Raw genomic sequence first — 18,861 nt, 5'->3', positions numbered from 1 at the left:
TAAATTGAGCTCAGGCGTGGTTAGTGGGCGGGGCTGGAGGCGGAGCGAAACATAGTGATAGACATTTCTATCGAGTATTCATTGTGCCCTTACATTTCCGTTGATAGTAGTTTCAAACTTCCCATATCTGCAGATTAATATCTGGATATGTTAATAGAAGGTGGTGTGAAGAACTGCTGGGAATAGGCCCTAAATCATAACAGATGTAGCTTTTAAATGAAAGCAAACCATCAACAGCACTATTGAGGCTAAAATTCAGTGTGCCTCAGAACAAGAGAGACTTTTGAATAGCAGCATTAATAACGAGTTGTACACCAGTTGCAGGACATATCAAAACATGTGAGTAATGTATCAATATAAACAAAACTTAACTCATTACACAAAATGAAGGCCAAACACAATATGTTAATCTTTTCTTCTTTTTGCAATATTTGCAGCTTCTTACTATCATACTGTTCTTACTTGGTTGCATTTGGCACAATATCCATATATTCTAGAGTGCACGTGCACATCACACAGAAACAAGCGGACATGCACACACTAAAGCACTCCACACATTTCTTTGAATCTCTCTCTCTCTCTCTCTCTCTCTCTCGTTTCACTTGGGATTCTTCCTGCGTTTCCTCACAGCAAGGACAGTGTGAATGTGATTAACAGGGCTTACTCTATCAAACACAGCAGGACAGTGACATTTTCAACACCCGGGCATTCCCTGCATAACGCAAATGAGCCACTGCTGAATGGTTCAGCAGTGACTCAGGTAAGAGCTAGGAAGGATGCTTTGGGTGTCAGAATGCTTTATAGATCTGCTTCGCTCTGATACCCTCGAGCGCATCAGTGACCTTACCTTTCATGAGTACCGGTACTCTCCCTTGCTGTGGAAAAGTGGCGGTACTCAGAGCGCTAAAAATAAGAAGTGCCGGTACTCAGTACCTGTGAGTACCGGCCCATTTAAGCACTGCCGCAGGGAGAGAAGTAAATGTGATGATTTTGTGAAAGAGAGAGCTTGAATTCATATGTTATCATGGTTTAGCAGGAGCAGCCTAACAGAAGGCGGGAGAAAAACGGGATTTGGAAGATGTGTGTAAGAGGATGTTAGAGGGATTGTGGGTTGAGGGAAAGTTTTCACACCAAATGCAACGAGGGTGTATACATGGTAGATTCAATTTTATTTTATTCGGGGGAGGAAGGAATAATGGTTAGAGGATCACGGGGGATTAGTATTTAGTTTTGTTTTATTCATTCACTTTAAATTGATGGTTTAAGCAGAAAAAGTTATATACGCAAGATGTCACACTGATTTATGTGATTACTGCTGATACTGGTACATTCTAGTAATGATGTACTTTCTGAAATTGTTAACTTGCAGTTACCCCTGATGAAGGGCTGGAAATAAGCCCGAAATGCATTGGGTTCCTAATAAAGATAGGCGGCTCTGAATTATCTTGTGTATTTGGATCGTATTTGCGAAGAAGTCTGGATGGGCATACGTGAATATGAGAAGCATTCCATATACACCACGTCATATATGTGGATAAGAAAAACAACATGAAGAAAGTTTGAAAAATATTGTGGACTAAATTGGACTATTTTGAATAAGGTTAAATGGTGAATTATTGGTTGGATTTGGAATCCATTAACGCAGTGCGTCTGGGAGTGGAGCGTGATTCACGCGTGCCCCACAGCATTGTATTTATTATGGTGCATTCAGGGCTAGGCACTACCCAGTTCCGCACGCAACTAGTAAAGTTTGTTTAAATTAAAGGGATTATACTGAGAGAAACACGGTGTGCATACCACCTCTTATAATCGACCTAGGAATGACAGGCACTTGTAGGTTTGGATGCTTGCAAAGAAGAACAAAGACAGAGGCGAACCACCACACAAAACAACAGAATTCATTTGGACATTTCCCCAAGAATACAATAAAGGTCAACAGTTGCCCCATAATCTTTATCATAGACAGTGGTGCAGTGATTAACATCATGCTGGTCGAAATGTTCCACAGCGTATCTCCTGTGCCACGCCTCACCCTGTCAAACACAAAAGTATACGTATGGGCTGCTTCTAAACCATTGCAGAGTCAAGGATCATTCAAGGTGACAATGAAACACAAAACAGTATCAGTGCAAGTGCCAATTTACGCTCTTTAACGAGCTTTGTCCAGTGCATGCCTACTTAGGTCTTAATTACAACCTCCACACTCAATATGAAGTTCTAAGTGTGTTTCCATTGTTATTTATGGCCTAGGCAGGCTCAAGGTAATGAAAGTGTGACTTCAAATTAATGAGGACATTCGCCCTGTTGCCCAGCAGCCCACAGAGTTGCTTTTCCCTAGAAAGAAGCTGTTGAGAAAGAACTAAAAACTTTTTTGACACATGAGATCATTGAGTGTTCCACAGATCCAAGTCATGGGTTTCGCCTATAGTGGTGGTGCCAAAAAAGGACAGTGGAGGTGCAGTGCACATCTGTGTTTCTATGCACCAGGCTAACAAAGCAATGGAGAGAGAAAGGCATCCTGATTGACACACAGCCGGCATGATAAAGCAACTGAACTGTGCCAAAGTCTTCTCCCAGCTTGACCTGAACAAGAGATACCATCAACTAGAGTTGGAAGAGAACTGCAGGTACATCAATACTTTTTTGACTCATGTTGGTTTGTTTAGATACAAAAGGTCGAGTTTTGGAGTGTTGTCTACTGTAGAAACATGTCAGGATGTTATATGGTAAATAATTTGAACTCTCACTCATGCTTTTATTCACAGTGATGACATACTGGTATTTGGGGCAATGAAAAAGGAGCATGACAAGCCTCTGACGCAAGTGTGCCAGTTACTTGCTGATACAGATCTCACTCTAAATGCAGCAAAATGTGAGTTTCACATGCAGGAATGACTTCTGATCCAGATAAAGTGCAAGCATTATCAGCTTCCTGCCCCCTACAAGATGTGATCATGCTGTGATCCTTCTTAGGCATGGCCAGTTATTACTCAATACACATTTGTGACTTTGCTACTGTGAGTGCTTAATTGAGACACTTGACAAAACGAGATGTGTCTTTCCAGTGGTCTGCTGAATGCGATCAAAGCTTCAAAAGAATAAAACATGCAATTGAAAATGCAACCGTGATGGCCTATTTGACCCCAAGTTACACACTGAGATCACAGTTGATGCGAGCCCAGTGGAGCTGGGGGCAATTCTTGCCCAACATAATGGGCAGCCAAATGCTCAGAGACACATTGTGGCCTACGCCAGCTGAAGCCTGTCTGACACAGAAAATGCCCATTCTTAGCCGAGAAGGAGAGTCTGATTGTAGTGTGGACCTGCTAACATTTTCATGTGTTTCTATATGGAAATTGTTTCACTATTATTACAGATCACCAAGAGCTGCTCACTTTTTTTGATAACCTGAAAGATAAGATGCCCCCTCTCTTTGAGAGGTGGGGATTGCGACTGCAAGAGTTTGACTATGCAACTGTACACAAGCAGGTTAAAGATCAAAACCCTGCCAATTGCTTTTCACGAGTACCATTACAATGGCGAAGTGCAACGTCCAAAATGGTTGAGGAGTAAATTAACTGTTTTTTTATTTTTTATATTTATTTATAAGTTTCAAGATGTGCCTTTCAGACACATGCTCAACACCTGCAACCGTCAATGATCCCAGTAATACATATTAATCCTGCATAGCACAAATACACGTTCAATGCCTGGTAATACAATAATATATCCCCATTCACCCCTTGCAGCCCACACCAATTAAATATCACAATTGCTTGTGGCACTCGGCAGGTTGGTATCCTGTTCAGTCTGTGAGCTAACAGATGTCTGTTCCAACAAATAGGACCTATAAGGCTGCCATATATCCAGCGGCCTAGACACTGGGTGTTGTAGCTGTGCATATATCCCACTGGTAGTATTACAATATGACGTGCTGAACATCCAGTCTTTCAGTGTTAGCGGGAATTTACTCCCCCAGTAAATTGCCACTTCTCTTTTCGCTAACAATAATGCAATTGCACCAAAATGTTTGAATGGTTTAGCGATCTCTTCCACATACCCTAACAGTGCCTGCATAGGCGAAGGGGAAAGGCCCAAGCCGGTCATTTTCGAAAGCTCACTAAATACTTGAGTCCAAAATCGCACCTCTTTGACACAGGTCCAAACCATGTGCACGAAATCAGCCATCGGAGCGCTACATCTGGGGCAGGTGTGTGGGCGCAGTGGATCCATACGGTGAACTTTGACTAGAGAGATGTAGGCGCGCCATAAAAATTGTAACTGTAATATCTTATGTTTATGGTTGAATGAAACTTTATGTGTTTGTTTGCAGCATGCCTGCTACTGTGCGTCAGTAAGGGGGGCAACTAAGTTCCGTTCCCAAGCTGCAAGCACACCCTAATCCCTAACTGGGAGAATAGCCACAGAAGCGCTATACATCCGAGCTATGAGGTGCTCACCGGTTATATCCTTAATAAGTAGTGTCAGCGGGGGGAACTCCTGTGGTTCCAGGGGGTAGCTCGGAACCAGGGACCTAAACGCTGTCTGCAATCAACACAAAAGGGACTGGTCAAGGAACGTGGCTCCCTGAAATCTTCCATCCTCTTCCCTGGAGAATATTTGTCCGTCAGGGAACACGTCCCCAATTGTGCTCAGGTTAAATTTGGTTACGGTTCGTTGCATCGTGACCTCCTTAGTAATGGGTACCCAAATGTTCCCAGCAAGTGGGAGGGCGGGAGACTACAGCAACTGTTTTCCTGCAGTTCGAGCCAACTGCATCCAGGCCCAACGGGTTGTCGACAGCATCTGTATGTCCACCAGGTCCCTTTTTAAACCAGTCAGGCGCAATGGAGACAGGGGGGTGGGGTGTGATAAATATGCCTCGGGCGTAAATATGGAATTCGTGAATCAAAGTGAAACCAGTGTCTTCAAAAACGACACTGCGCAACTAGGTAATATATGCGAAAATTAGGCAACCCACCCCCGCTCATATGGGAGCGTCAGCGTGTCCTAGCTAATCCTCGGCTGTTTGCCACCCCACACCAATCGGATTAATTTAGAGTGCAGTGTGGCAAAGAAAGTCTTATATAGTGGCATTGGAATGTTCTGGAACAGCTACAAGAATTGTGGCAAAACCACCATCTTGACCAGCGCTATCCTACCAGCCATGGCCAATGGGAGATTAAACAACCTCTCTATTTTATCATCTAGTTTCTCCATGGCTGGACCGTAGTTAAGTTGAAGTATTTGAGCCGGAGCCCTATGTATAATTATCCAAAGATATTTAACCGTGTCATCGCACCGTTTCAAAGCAAGTTCAGTGTCCCGGCTACAGGGTGCCTCCGTCAATGGGAAAATGTCAGATTTACCCAATTGATATGCAATCCCGATAGAGCACTAAAGCGGTTAATCTCTCGCAAGAGAGGCTCCAGATTTTTTTACGGGTGCCGCACGTACAAAATAATATCATGAACGTATAGGGTGATCAACAATGGGCCCGTTTTGAATTGAATGCCCCTTTGAAAATGATTATCCTGGAGGTGATGTACCAGAGGGTCCCTTGCAATTACAAATAGCATCGGAGAGAGAGGACACCCCTGTTGTGTTCCCCTTAACAGTGTGAAAGACGGCGTCAACCTACCGTTTACCTGAATGGGAGCCGACGCAAGCGTATATAGTAACGAGACCACTGCAATGTACCTGGGCACCATCCCCAACCTTATCAATGTCCCCCTGAGAAAGGGCCACTCTAAAGAATCAAAGGCCTTTTCGCCATCCAAAATCACTGCAGCTGCTGGTAATGCAGGTGAGATCTTGTGAAGTGTGGCAAACAGGGTGCGAAGTTTCAGGGCAGTGGACCTGTACGGAATGAACACTGCCTGGGCGGGCGAAATCAGCTGATCAACTATCAGGGCCAGCCTGGTAGCCAACATTTTCGCCAGAATCTTGTATTCAAAATTCAGCAGAGACTGTGGCCTGTATGAGCCACAGCTCTTAGGGTCCTTACCTGCCTTAGGTTTTAGTGTGATAACTGCCTATGGGAGAGTGCGGGGAGTACACCTTTTTCTATTGCTTCCTGATAGACATCTATCAGGCCGGGGGCCAGTGCCCGTTTGAAGGCTTTAAAGAAACTGCCAGAAAAGCCATCCAGACTGGGAGCCATGGACCCATCCTTTGCGTCTATGGCCCGAACCACATCATCTACTGTAAATGGCTCAGCCAGGAATTCCCTATGTGCATTCTCCAGCCATACTAACGCTGTTTCATCCAAATAGGCATTACTGGCATCCGTATCCTAGGAGACTTTCGTAGCATATAAATCTTTATAATATGATACCCTCGCAATCAGTTATAGTCTCACCTTCTTCCCCATTCAAGCTGGTTATGTATATTGGGGTCCTGTGTGGCTTAATCAGTCTAGCCATCGTGCAGCCTGGGTGCTCTCCCTTCCCGTACCTCTTGGCGACCGCATATTTCCCCTGATAGTGGGATTCCCTCTCCGTGGCCTCATAAAAGTCCACCAGTAGTGCCGCCCACCGCCTCAGCTGGGTAGACGTCCGACCGTCTCCCTGCTCTTGGTCGATAGCCACTAATTGCCTCTCAATTCTGGATAGGGCATTACGCAGGTCCTTAAGTATCCCGGCCCCTTTCGATATGCACACCTCTTATATATGATTTAAATGCTTCCCATAGCATCGCTTTTGTGTCCACTGTACCCTTATTGAGTTCAAGATAATCGTCAATGGCCTGACCTAGATCGCTAGCAAATACTGAATCACGCAATGCCATCTCAGGGAACCGCCACCGCTTGGCTCTAACACCTGGGCCAGGGATCGTCAGTCCCACCGTAACCAGGGCATGCTCTGACAAGGTATGCGGCAGGTGCCCAGCCTCACTTAACCATGTAACCACATCGGGGGAGGAACCAATAATGCAGCCTTGTCCATGTATTATGTGGTGCCGCGTAGTGCGTGTACATCTGTGTGTCCACATGTAAGTGATGCCAAGCATCAGTCAGCTGATACCCCTCTAGCAACCCTGTCAGAGTTTGCCTGGCTCTTGCTTTGTGTCTGAGGTGCTAGCTGTGCTATCCAGTCGTGGGTTCAATAAAATATTCAAATCCCCACCCATACATACCCTTTTTGCCTCCATCCTGTCGATGCTAGCATGCAAGTCAAGAAAGAATTCCGGATCGTCTATGTTTGGAGCATACCCTCCTGAATAGGTCTGTAAGTGTCAAAATAGCGATTTGTGCCCCAAGTACAGGCAAAATTGGGGGGGGATTATGTGGCAACAAATGGGTTTCCTGCAGGAATGCAATGTCAACATTGTGACGCTGTAAGTATTGTAATACTTGTTTTCTCTTCCGAGCATCAGTAAGTCCCCACACATTCCAAGACATAAGAGCTATGGTATCAACAAGATTTTCACTATGCATTATTCTTCAATTTGGTATCTAAGCTTCTTTATAGTCTCACCATCGGTACATATATGCAGTGCACGTGTCTACAAGCTTGCAAAGAAAATAAATCTGTAAATCTTTCCTATCCCTAATCCCCCCTCCCATCCCCTCAATCTGCGCTAGGGAAAAACCTCAACTCCCAAACAGTAAAGTAGTCATAATACTGAAATTCGTAACACACAAACAAGTGTGTTAAGTGTACCTAAGCACTGGGGGGGGGGGGATGATGAAATAAACCCAGATCCTTGTAACTGGGGGTGAATGTTTGCATTGTCAAGCATTCCGTCCATCAACTGTTTCTTTTGCATATTTCGCCGTAAGTGGGAAGGGTATGCCCAGACGTGGGCCCGTGCTCACTACACCACTGGATTCAAGATAGCCTGGCTGATGAAGGGTGATGCCCTGAAACTGGTCTCGGGATACTCGTTTCCGGTCCAGAGAGGACCTGGCTTGGCAGTTCGGGCTGGACTGTTCCCATTTTCCATAAGGAACAGGGTCAAGACTGATTTACATGTGGCTGGGTCCAAACTCGGGTGGTGTGGTGAGAAAAAGAATGATGGATTAAACCCAGATCCTAGTGACTGGGGGTTAATGTTTGCATTGTCCAGCATTCCGACCATCAACTGTTTCTTTTGAATAAGCACTGGGGAGTGACATCGCTACGCCTAGTCCCCTATTGCACTCAATCAATAAAAGGAAAAATGTGTGTAAATCGGCCCTCCCCCCGGACAACGAGCACCCCAATGTACACCAATGTGATAAAAGCACCAGCAATACTCATCAACCATATTCATAGCGGGCAGTCCGTCAGCTAGCCGAGAACAAATCGGCACTGGCAGCATAGTCCGGTATCCCAGGTGATCGATCAGGCATTGGGAACTTCTTCTGGTGCCCATTCACATCTCTCAATTGAAGAAATGCTTGCACAGCAGCAGGTGTTTCAAAAATTAGGGACCGACCATCTGCATCCGCTCTGAGCCTTGCAGGATACAACATGCCGTACCTCAGCCCTGCTTTCCTCAATGTAAGTTTGACTGCAGCATATTCCTTACGTGCGTCCTGCACCATTACCTTGAAGTCTGGGTACAAAGCTATAGTCGATCCTTGTCAGTCCAACACTCCCTTCTCTCGAGCCATGCGCAATGCAGTATCTCGGTCCCTGAAATTGAGAAGCCTTGCCATTATGGGGCGCGGAGGACAGCCCGGATCAGGCTGAGGGGCGAGGGTGCGATGTGCTCTTTCAACAACGAATGTAACAGTGAAGGATTCCCGGCCAAACAACTCGACCAGCAATCCCTCCATGCATCCATCCAACCGACCTGTATTGGTGGACTCCGGCACTCCCATAATGCAAACGTTATTACGCCTTCCTCAGGCCTCCAAGTCCTCATTCTTGCTAGCCATTGATTTAAGCACCCTTTCCATTCTCTCGATCTTTTTAGTGGTTTGTGCTGCGCCATCCTCCTGGTCCGAAATCCTGCCCTCTGCCTTCTCCAGCCAACCTTTGTGTTAATCCAGCCGGGCCCCCATTTTATCAAGCCGTTTGTCTAGTGAGTCGAAGCGCGTATCCAGCGTCTTGAATCCCACTTGCAACTCAGACATTAGCACGTTGTTACTCTGGGTGCCATCTGCGTGGGACTTAATAGCGTCACCTCCTTCCACCATTGATGTGCTTGTGGCGTCCATCCACCACTCGGCTTCTCAAAGGTAAGTTTCCTTTGCTTAGGGTCTCCTTTGCCCATGAGCCTCCTTGTCTGGTATATCCGATCAGTCAATGCACACTCCCTGGCCTATTGTAGTAGTCTCTTTCAGCGCGCCGGTGTGTCCACAGCCCTGTAATGGATCAGGCCCATCAATGTCCACTCCTCTCTCATCCGGTTAACTGCCCCCCTCCTCGCATGGCACGGGACCACGGTGACTGGTATCACCAATGTGCGCAATATGGGCTCACGAGGTAGCTACTTCTCATGTACACTCTTCCGACAGCCCAACTGTTGCACCTCGAGCCCAGGTCTTCTCTTTGGGCGTGCCGTGTCCTGCACACTGCGGGAAAATTCTGCATCCAATTTTGACCCTTACTGGGCCTGCATATGGCCACTCCACCATGTGGGCTGCCCTCCATACTCGGGGGGCACCCGCTGGGTCACAGCCACTCTACATGCTCAAGTCGTTCAGCAGCATTCAAGTGGCAGGCCAATGACGCACAACCGCGATATAGTCTCCCGCCACTCCTCTGCGCTGCCCGCAATTCTCCTGAGACTTCCAGAGGAATAAAGTGAACCCCGCTTGCTTACTTGGTCCCGGGGGGAAGGTGCCACAGTTACCGCAGTTCCGCCGCCGCTCCAATGCACGCACAGCAATTTCAGTGCGTGGCCATGTTGTTTTTCAATACTCCGGGAGCAGCGAGACCCCAAGCCAGTCCAAGCCTTCGTCACTGTGCCCTAGTAACTCAAGTTCCCGGCTCCTCATTCACCACGCCTCTCAGAGGCCTGCAGACAGGGGCACCTGCAACTCCGGCATGGTTCCTCCGTTCAGAGCCAGGGCAAGATCATCGTGACGTCCAGCTCCCAGGCATTCTCCGGTGCTTCCAGTTTCTACTTAGGGGTGCCGCTACCCCCAGGCAGCCGATGTTGATTGGGGATTTTGGCGGAGCTCCACAGCTACGCGGCCATCTTGGTCCATGGCTTGGTCACGCCCGAGGAGTAAATTAACTTCATTGTGAGGTCCAGCACGCCAGCAGCCCTATTTATAGAACAGATATTTGCCGCTACTATTGCTGTTAAGAATATGCTTATTCTCAAAGACATCATTTCAACTCATTCATGGAAGTAGCATGCTCGGCCTTTTGATGATGAAGTTGAATTTAATAACTCGAACATGTACAGGATGAACTGTCCGTTTCCAAGGAAGGTGTTGTGTTGAGAGGCTCACAAATCATCATACCTGAGAGCCTTAGAAAGCAAGTCATTCAACTCGCCCATTAAGGACATCTTGGCCTTTTCAACACCAAAAGAGCCCTAAGAGACCAAGTGTGGTTCAGATGCCTGGATGAGCGAGTGGAGAGAGAAGTAAGAGTGTCATCTTTGCAACTGTCTATCTACCAAAGTGATGCAGCACCCTTTGACAATGTCTGACCTTCCTGCACATTCGTAGGAAAGAATTGCAGTTGAATTGTTTGGACTTTTAGAAAATAGATATCATCTCATGATAGTCATCAATGAATATTCATGTTTTCCTTTGGTAGAGTAGCTATCGTCAGCTATCCATGACAAGGTCCTCAAGCGGCTGGATGACCTTTTTGCAGTGTGGGGTATCACTGCCATTCTTAATTCTGACAATGACCCACCATTCAATAGCAAAGAATTCAAGGACATTCTGGTCAGATAAATGTCAAGCATGAAAAGAGCACACCACTGTGACCCCAAGATAATGGTGTTGTGGAACACTTCTTAGGTGCCCTAAAATGGGTAATTCAACGAGCATTGATGGAGGGAATCAAGTTAAACCAGTCAAGCCCTATGTGCCTATCGTTCAGCTCATCACTCCATAAATTGTGAGAGTCCTGCCACCTTGCTATTTGGGAGAGACATTGGAACTAAACTGCCCCAGTGGGCAGTAGCCCGATCCTTGAATGTGGATAAAGTTTGCGTCCAATCAGAAGCTAGAAAAATATGAAAAAGAGCTACAAGAAGGGAAGCTCCGGAAATTTAAAAGAGACACAATTGACTACAAACTTAATGAAGTCTATACGTGGGCTGACATTTACTCCAGAAGAAGGTTTGACAAGAAAAACACCACATCCTCAGATGAAAGTACAGTCTCAGATCAAGAATTGTCAACCAAAAGAGGACCAGTCTCTACAAGTATACCAACTACAGGAGTACCAACTTCACCTGTTGCTTCAACATCAAACCAAGCACAAACCTCTTTTTTATCCCAAGCCACGGACCTCAACCGCCCTCCAGACCACCAAGGCGGTCAAAAAGACAAAACAGGCAAATCACTAAGAAGTGGGAAGACAGTGATTTAGTAATTAACATTTCATCACATACTCTAAGCCCACAACAAAAAGCCATCTTATCCAAGGGAATGTCATTTGTACCCACTAACAAAACTACCTTACTCAACGTAGAAGCTGACCTGTACAAATTCATGAGACAACTTCGACTTAAGCATTTTTTTACCAATATTGTTCAGTCTGAGGAACAGAGTACAATGTCATCATCTAACCCTTTCAAACCACGCAGCAAATTCATTCCTCCGGTTTCACATAAGATCCTTGATACTTTTGAACGCTTTGTACGTAGAGATATTGCAAGCATCAATTATCAATCCATGAAAAACAATAACCTCTCACAACCCGAAAGATCTATCATCAATCAATTGGCTAATAACTTGGATATCACTATGAAACCAGCGGACAAAGGAGGCGCCATCGTCCTGATGGACACCACATACTATACGTCTAAAGTCAACACCCATATACAAAATCCCAACACCTATATGAGACTTCCTCGAGATCCTACTACACAACCGGAAAACATTTTGTCTAAAATTCTCCAAGAAGCAATAGATCAGGATTGGATAACAGAACAAACCAAAAATTTCTTGACGATTAAAAATGCGAGGAGACCTAAACTATACATGATACCCAAGGTCCACAAAAACCATCTTGATCCACCTTTTCGACCCATAGTTTCTGGCTGTGGGTCCCTGTTTGAACCCCTAGGAAAATTCGTGGATCACTATCTACAATTATTCGTCCAGCAATGGCCCTCCTACATCAAAGACACCACGCATTTCCTACAACAACTGAACACGATCAAAGACAGGGACCTCACAGATGTTCTCCTGTGTACCATAGATGTCACGTCTTTATATACATCCATTCCCCACGAAGCGGGATTAGAAGCCACAGAGTGGGCTTTACTTCAAATTTCTGAAATTGATACAGAGAGATTGTTCATCCTTAAAATTCTTCACTTTTGTCTACATCACAGCTATTTCGAATGGAAAGAGAATTACTATGTACAACTCACTGGCACATCAATGGGCATTTCAGGAGCACCTGCCTACGCTAATACATTCATGTCACTATTTGAATCCGAGAACATCATGTCAAACACCTGTTGGTGGAAACACATATTGATGTACTGTCGTTACATCGACAACATTTTCATCCTATGGACAGACACAACTACAGCTTTTGAGAATATGATATCCACACTCAACACAGTTAATCCAAGGATTCAATTTACCCACAGCATTCAACAAAAACAAATACATTTTCTGGATGTTCTCATCTCTAAATCACCAGACAACCAGACCTTCGAAACTTCAGTCTTCCAAAAATCAACAGATCGCAACAGCACATTAGCTTTCACCAGTTTTCATCCCAGAAGTCTATTAAGGAATCTTCCATACTCACAACTGCTTAGAGTCAGACGCATTTATTCAAACCCAGACAACAGCCAAATCAAAGAACAGGAATTTGTTCAACGATTTAAAGAACGAGGATACCCTGATAATATACTACAAGATTGTTTGACACGTGCCCAAGGAATTGACAGAACTAAGCTATTACAATCTACAACTAAACCAATACAAGTCCGCACTGTTTTTGTATCCAAATTCTCTACCGCATCCAAATCCATACGAGACATCATCAACAACAGATGGGAAATGTTATCTACAGAAGAAGACTTCAACAACATTTTTTCAGCAAAACCTTTGTTTGCATATACGAGGGGCAAGAACCTCAAGTCACTACTGTCTACACCGGTCCACACAGTTCCTACTTACGAATTCAAAGGCACTATTAAATGCAACAATTGCATCCATTGCAACAATGTCATTTGTGGTAATGTATTAACTCATCCCACCTCTGGTAAATCCATGAAACTCAATCATTCAAGCGATTGCAATACAACTAACGTTATCTACTGCATCAAATGCCCTTGCGGAAAAGCCTATGTCGGAAAAACAGAAAGGAAAATTAAAGTAAGAATTACCGAAAATAAAAGCAAAATCAGGAACCATAGTACCACTTCACCGTTATCTACCCATTGGCATGAAACTAAACACACTATCTCATAATTCAGATTTCAGATTATTGAACACGTGACACCCAAACCAGGAGTAGACATTACCCAAAAACTTCTCCAAAGAGAAATTTACTGGATCAAATTCCTAAACACCTTGTTCCCAAATGGTCTTAATGACCACATCGATATGAGTTGTTATCTTTAGTAGTCTGGTCACCCTTTAAGACTTACCATGCATAGACTATCACCATGTTCTCTATTGGCCATGCAAGCCAAATGTCCATTTGTATTTGCCAATGCTTATTGTTCCATTTTGCATGTCATTGAACAACATCATAAAACCAGGGTCCACACTAAGTATCGTTGTATTTTATGTGTATTTGCTCACTTTTGGATCATCATAATTTATTGCTTTTTGCATTTGTGTCTGTTCCCACACACAACACACACGAACATTCAACAGGATTATACACACACCAATTTTCACACATACCACAGTCAATACAATTTTTAGATCCCCCGGCAACAAGGTACTTTATGATTTACCATGTTTCTACCTTTTTCTAAACTAAAACTTTATTGACTTTCACGTTCGGCATCACATTCCCATTCTTAGTCCCATTTCCGCTTCCATGAATGTACGTTTATTACACGCTTCATCATTCACTTCCGTCACTCTGCGTCTCCTCGCGATGAGTTCCGGTACTTGGCTGCCATCAACTTCTTGCTGTGTACATCCCGCCAACTCTTGTCGTTTCAGGTACTTATTATTACGAACACCCAGCTCGTCTTAGAGACTGCTATTGGCACCTTAAGTGCGCGGTTAACTAAACTCTTGACATATTTTCAGAATTGATGATTAACGCCTGAGGTTTTTTCACCTACAAACATTAGTGCCGCGGCACGGTCCAACTTACGAGCTCACCACGGACACCCAGCTCTTTTAGTCTCGTCGAGACTTCAGGTACCAGTTTCCCTTCATTTTTTCACTTGGGTGAACAGGGGTCACATTTCTCGCTAGTATACCATCATGCCATGTTATTGTTTCTCTTCATAGAACTCGAATAACTTTTTCTTCAGTCCATCACTGGCTGACCGCTTGTTTATCTTCATTTACATTATCCTGTATTGCCGATTTATTAGGTGAGCCAACAAAAAGATCGGTCTCATTGTTGCTTTCTCTTTCACGACCTCACATTATGGTTACACTGAGGTAAACGTGTTCTTTGCTTTATTCTTTATAACATCACTGTAGCATTCGTTCTAATAGCACCGACCACACTCTTTATATATGGGACTATTACTCGTTTTTATTCATTCAAAGTTGGTCTCTGTCTCGGAGCACATTATTGGACCTACATCAGAGTCCTCAACATATGCGCGATCTATATAATACCATTGGACCATCTGCTGCACTTTCCTACCACACGCTAATATGGACGGTTCGCATTGGTTACTAACCGTTAGGTTCACAGTTAATCTTGGTCTCTTCCACCTCGTGGATTGGTTCTATCAAGACCCTTACCAGACGAGCCATTCCCAATACACCATTGACTTACCTACTAACTTCATATGCATCTAATCCACCTATGTACCATCAGACAGATTTGTATTTGTATACTGACTGTATATTGTCTAGAGACATGTTTCTGTTTTCTGTTTATGTTTTAGACTGCCCCTGACGAAGGGATTCTACAAATCCCGAAATGCATTGGGCTCCAACACCAATGAAGATAAAAACAAATTGATTGATTCTTGTCTTTTCCCCAACGGAAACCTTTGTAATTTACACAAGATGTATTTACTGTTTAATATATTGTGAAATTAACAATATAAATGTGACAATGAAATTGTTTTCGGCTTTGTTTTGCACTTGAGGTCTAAATTGATTGAAAGTTAATAATAGATGACTTGCTTACGACTAAGAAATATTTGTTTAAAATTTGTACTTTGACTAAACATATCCAGGGATTTTTTTCCCGCCTAGTGAACAGTGCGAGGCACTCAGTGGGTTCTCCCACTCTTCTTTGTTTCTAAAGTTTGCGTCCAACACTTCTGGGAAGTGCCAGATGAACATATATGCCGATCATCGTTGACTAGCTTTGATGAAGGTGACTGGGTCCTGGTCAAGCAGAAATTAAAGCAGATAACAGACACTCTGTTTGTTGTTGATCCTTTGAGGGTTGTGACATGCAAAGGACATATGGTGACGGTGCAGCATTCCAGAAAGTCTATCACACTGGACTTGTCGCACTTTAAGCACCTACCTCGAAGGTCGTCAGCTCCTCTAACATGAATGAGGTGACAGTCCACCTGACAGTCCAGATCAAGCATCCGAACCTGTGCCATCTGTCCACAATCAGAGTGCATCTCAACCCTCTCATATCACTCAGTCTGGCCAACTAGTGTGAGGGCCCCAACGCCTTATTGAAGAGATATGATGTGACTATTGTTTGTACATTTTATTTAACAAAGGGGGAGATGTAGTGTTATGAGACTATGTGTGCTAGGACCCTTGCGGTTCTGGGCGGACTCAACAAAGAGTTACGTAACTTGCTGGGAGATGTTAAGGTGTCGTTATTAATGGTTATGACATGATGAGAGTGCAGTGTGTGATTAAATGCTGAAGAATAAATACGTACAATCCAAAGTTTTGTGTTTGCCTTATTCCTTTGCATGCTCCCGGGGCTGCTACAATGGCGTCTTGTATTTCTGTGCAAATAGAACCTTCGTGAATTTGATGGAGTTTGGTCCCATTTTCACAGTAACACTCAAACAACAATCTTTTTGTGCGACATGAGAAGTGAGGAGAAGGACGCTTTCAATTCAATATAAAATTTTAGTGTAGTCAGTTTAGGATACACAATAACTCAATTCTACACCAAGTCTCGAGTTAGTAACTTTATTCCAAATTCAAATTCAAAAACAGATTAATATATATCAGTCTGAGCATTATTGTATAGAAATACAATAAAATAGTAAGAAGCCAAATCTTCTGAAGCGGTTCACTCTATATAGCGAAAAGAAAACAACCAATTCTATTATGACTATGTAAATAATAGGAAAACAGAACTTTTCATCGGATTGCATTAATTTGTTATTGAAAATAAGCATGGATCCCTATCTATCCCTGTTCTATCCTACTCTACAGGGGCAACCCTAATTTACCGCAAGAGAAAGAAAATAGAGAAAGGTATCAGCTGTCAGAGTCCTGTGCAAAGGATCTCTAACATGGGTCATATAGCATAGAGCCACAATAACCAAGCAGAGGTCTGTACTTCCAGGTGTTCTAAGTCAGAATGCTAGCTATCCCTCACTACATTGCATCATAACATCAGTTGTATCCAAAGTACGTCCCACAAATGGTATTCAGTAAATTTCTATCTATTCAGCACAGTTTGGCTTCTTCACACCGTCTTGCGATTCTCATGAATCTTTATTGCGGCCGCCCTTGGTCTCGTCTCCGTTTCCTGTGAGAACTCGCCTCCCATCTTGTTATCGCTCTCCTTGTACCAGTTGCCGCTTCACATGCCTCACTATCTACTAAGAACAAATACCCTTTTCTCTTTACTAAGAAGTCTTGTCCACCTGCATTGGGAACACAAAATATATGCATCATTTCTATGGCAAGAATAGAATATGAATTTGAATGTTAAAATGAACCGTGATCTTGAATCCCAATGCATCTCAGGCCCACAAATTAGGCTAAGTTAACATGCGCACAGTTTACATTATGTGCACTCCTCAACGCACAAATAAATCCAAGTTTCTTAATGTTTAGCTTTTTAGAATGAATACAGAAAGAACGCAGTCATTCAATTAGGGCATCTGAGCACACGAGCTTTCATTTAGTAAGCACACCACTATGTTCACTTATCAGTGAACACTCCTACAAACAACTTCACAAAGAGTCAGAATTCTATCAGTTAACGTCTCTAAGCACATATATTGCGATCATTTCAGGTATACTTTAAATATGCAATACCCCACTGTCGCTTTCGAAATTAGTCACACAAAATACACGTGAGTGCAGACTAAATGTGACTTCATTAGAGCTAGGCAGGAGTAGCATCCCCTACCCATGGTTGTACACAGATACTGCAACTACTGCTCTTGCTTCCTATTGGCTCTGGGGTAATTAAGGCTGTGGCAGGAACAGAAAGTAAACAGCACTCAGTTGGTCCTGTTTACTTTCTACTCTCACCAGCCGGTGCACCACCTCTGTCCTATCACCGGACACAGGGGGCCTTTTAAAGGTCTGGGGATGAGAAAATGCATCAGCCCTGTGACGTCACCAGTGGTAATAAAGCATGTGATATCTCTTCCTCTGGCATTTTGGTGAATCAGCGTTCATACCCCATCAATCTCATGATCCCCCACGACAGTTCCATGAACCCCCTAGCTCTTTTTGGGACAGAGCACGATGCTGCAGCCTCATTTCTGTAGTTGCAGCCACTCTGTCTCATAGAACACAATTGTCTCAGACTGCCTCTATCTCTTGCTCACTTTCTCTCTCCTGCTCTTCTGAGTGAACACACATCCCATCTCAGAATTTTGCTTACAGATGCCAGTGCTTAATTTGTAAAACAATAAGTGCCAGGGCCCTCGTCAGGAGGCTACGGCAGCTCGCACTACCCATTGCAATGAGTACCATTTAATTGGACAACTGTGTCCCCTGCTATTTAAATGAAAATAAAATGGCAAAATATATACATGAAAAACTATGGTTGTAGACGTATTAAAAATTTCCTCGCAAAATAAAGATGTTATTATATTGTATATGCTTGTCTACATTCCTGGTGATTAGCCCTGGGTTAAAATCTACGGTTAATATTTTATACAAAAAAGCACTAAAACAGGGTATAGGGACATCTCTTTCCTTGCAAATACATGAGTTGTAATCAGTTCTTCTTTATCACCTTGATTTGCCACCTGCATTTAATGAACTGAAAAAAAATGTTTTGAAGGTCTTATAAAATCAAAATCTGGCAGAGATGCAGATTTCCGAGGTAGAGTAACAGATAAGAAAAGATAATGTATATGCAAATTATGTTTAGTTACACATTTCCAACAGTGTACCTGGAACCCGGAAATCTACACATTTTAAAAGTGCTTTTGAGGTTCTGGTATATATTCCGTTCACTAACAATCAAATCATATTGCGATCATTGTCGTAGATAACTCACTCCCAGTGTATGCAATTTTCACAAAAATAAATAATTGAACTTGTGTACAAAGGGCGTTTCTGTTACAATGCGCAATTTAGTGACATGGTACTGTCTATAATTGAACTATGTATGTTTCTGGAGAAATGATAATCTTTTGTATGTTAAACATAAGCAACTGATTCACCTA

General features: G+C 43.6%; 1 long non-coding RNA gene across 4 annotated transcripts in view; it reads right to left on the bottom strand.

The window, feature by feature from the left end:
- Positions 1-16,394: 16,394 nt before the first annotated feature.
- Positions 16,395-18,861, bottom strand: part of LOC146789784 (uncharacterized) — a 40,450-nt gene continuing 37,983 nt past the window's right edge. For all 4 annotated transcript variants that reach the window (XR_014970168.1, XR_014970166.1, XR_014970167.1 and 1 more), the window contains one exon: positions 16,395-17,094. This is a non-coding gene — a long non-coding RNA (uncharacterized LOC146789784). The remainder of the gene's footprint in view (positions 17,095-18,861) is intronic.

Source organism: Triturus cristatus, chromosome 10 (assembly GCF_964204655.1).
Source record: "Triturus cristatus chromosome 10, aTriCri1.1, whole genome shotgun sequence".
Taxonomy (NCBI): Eukaryota; Metazoa; Chordata; class Amphibia; order Caudata; family Salamandridae; genus Triturus; species Triturus cristatus.
The sequence above is the reverse complement of the archived record's forward strand: the minus strand, read 5'-3'. Positions and strand labels throughout refer to the sequence as shown.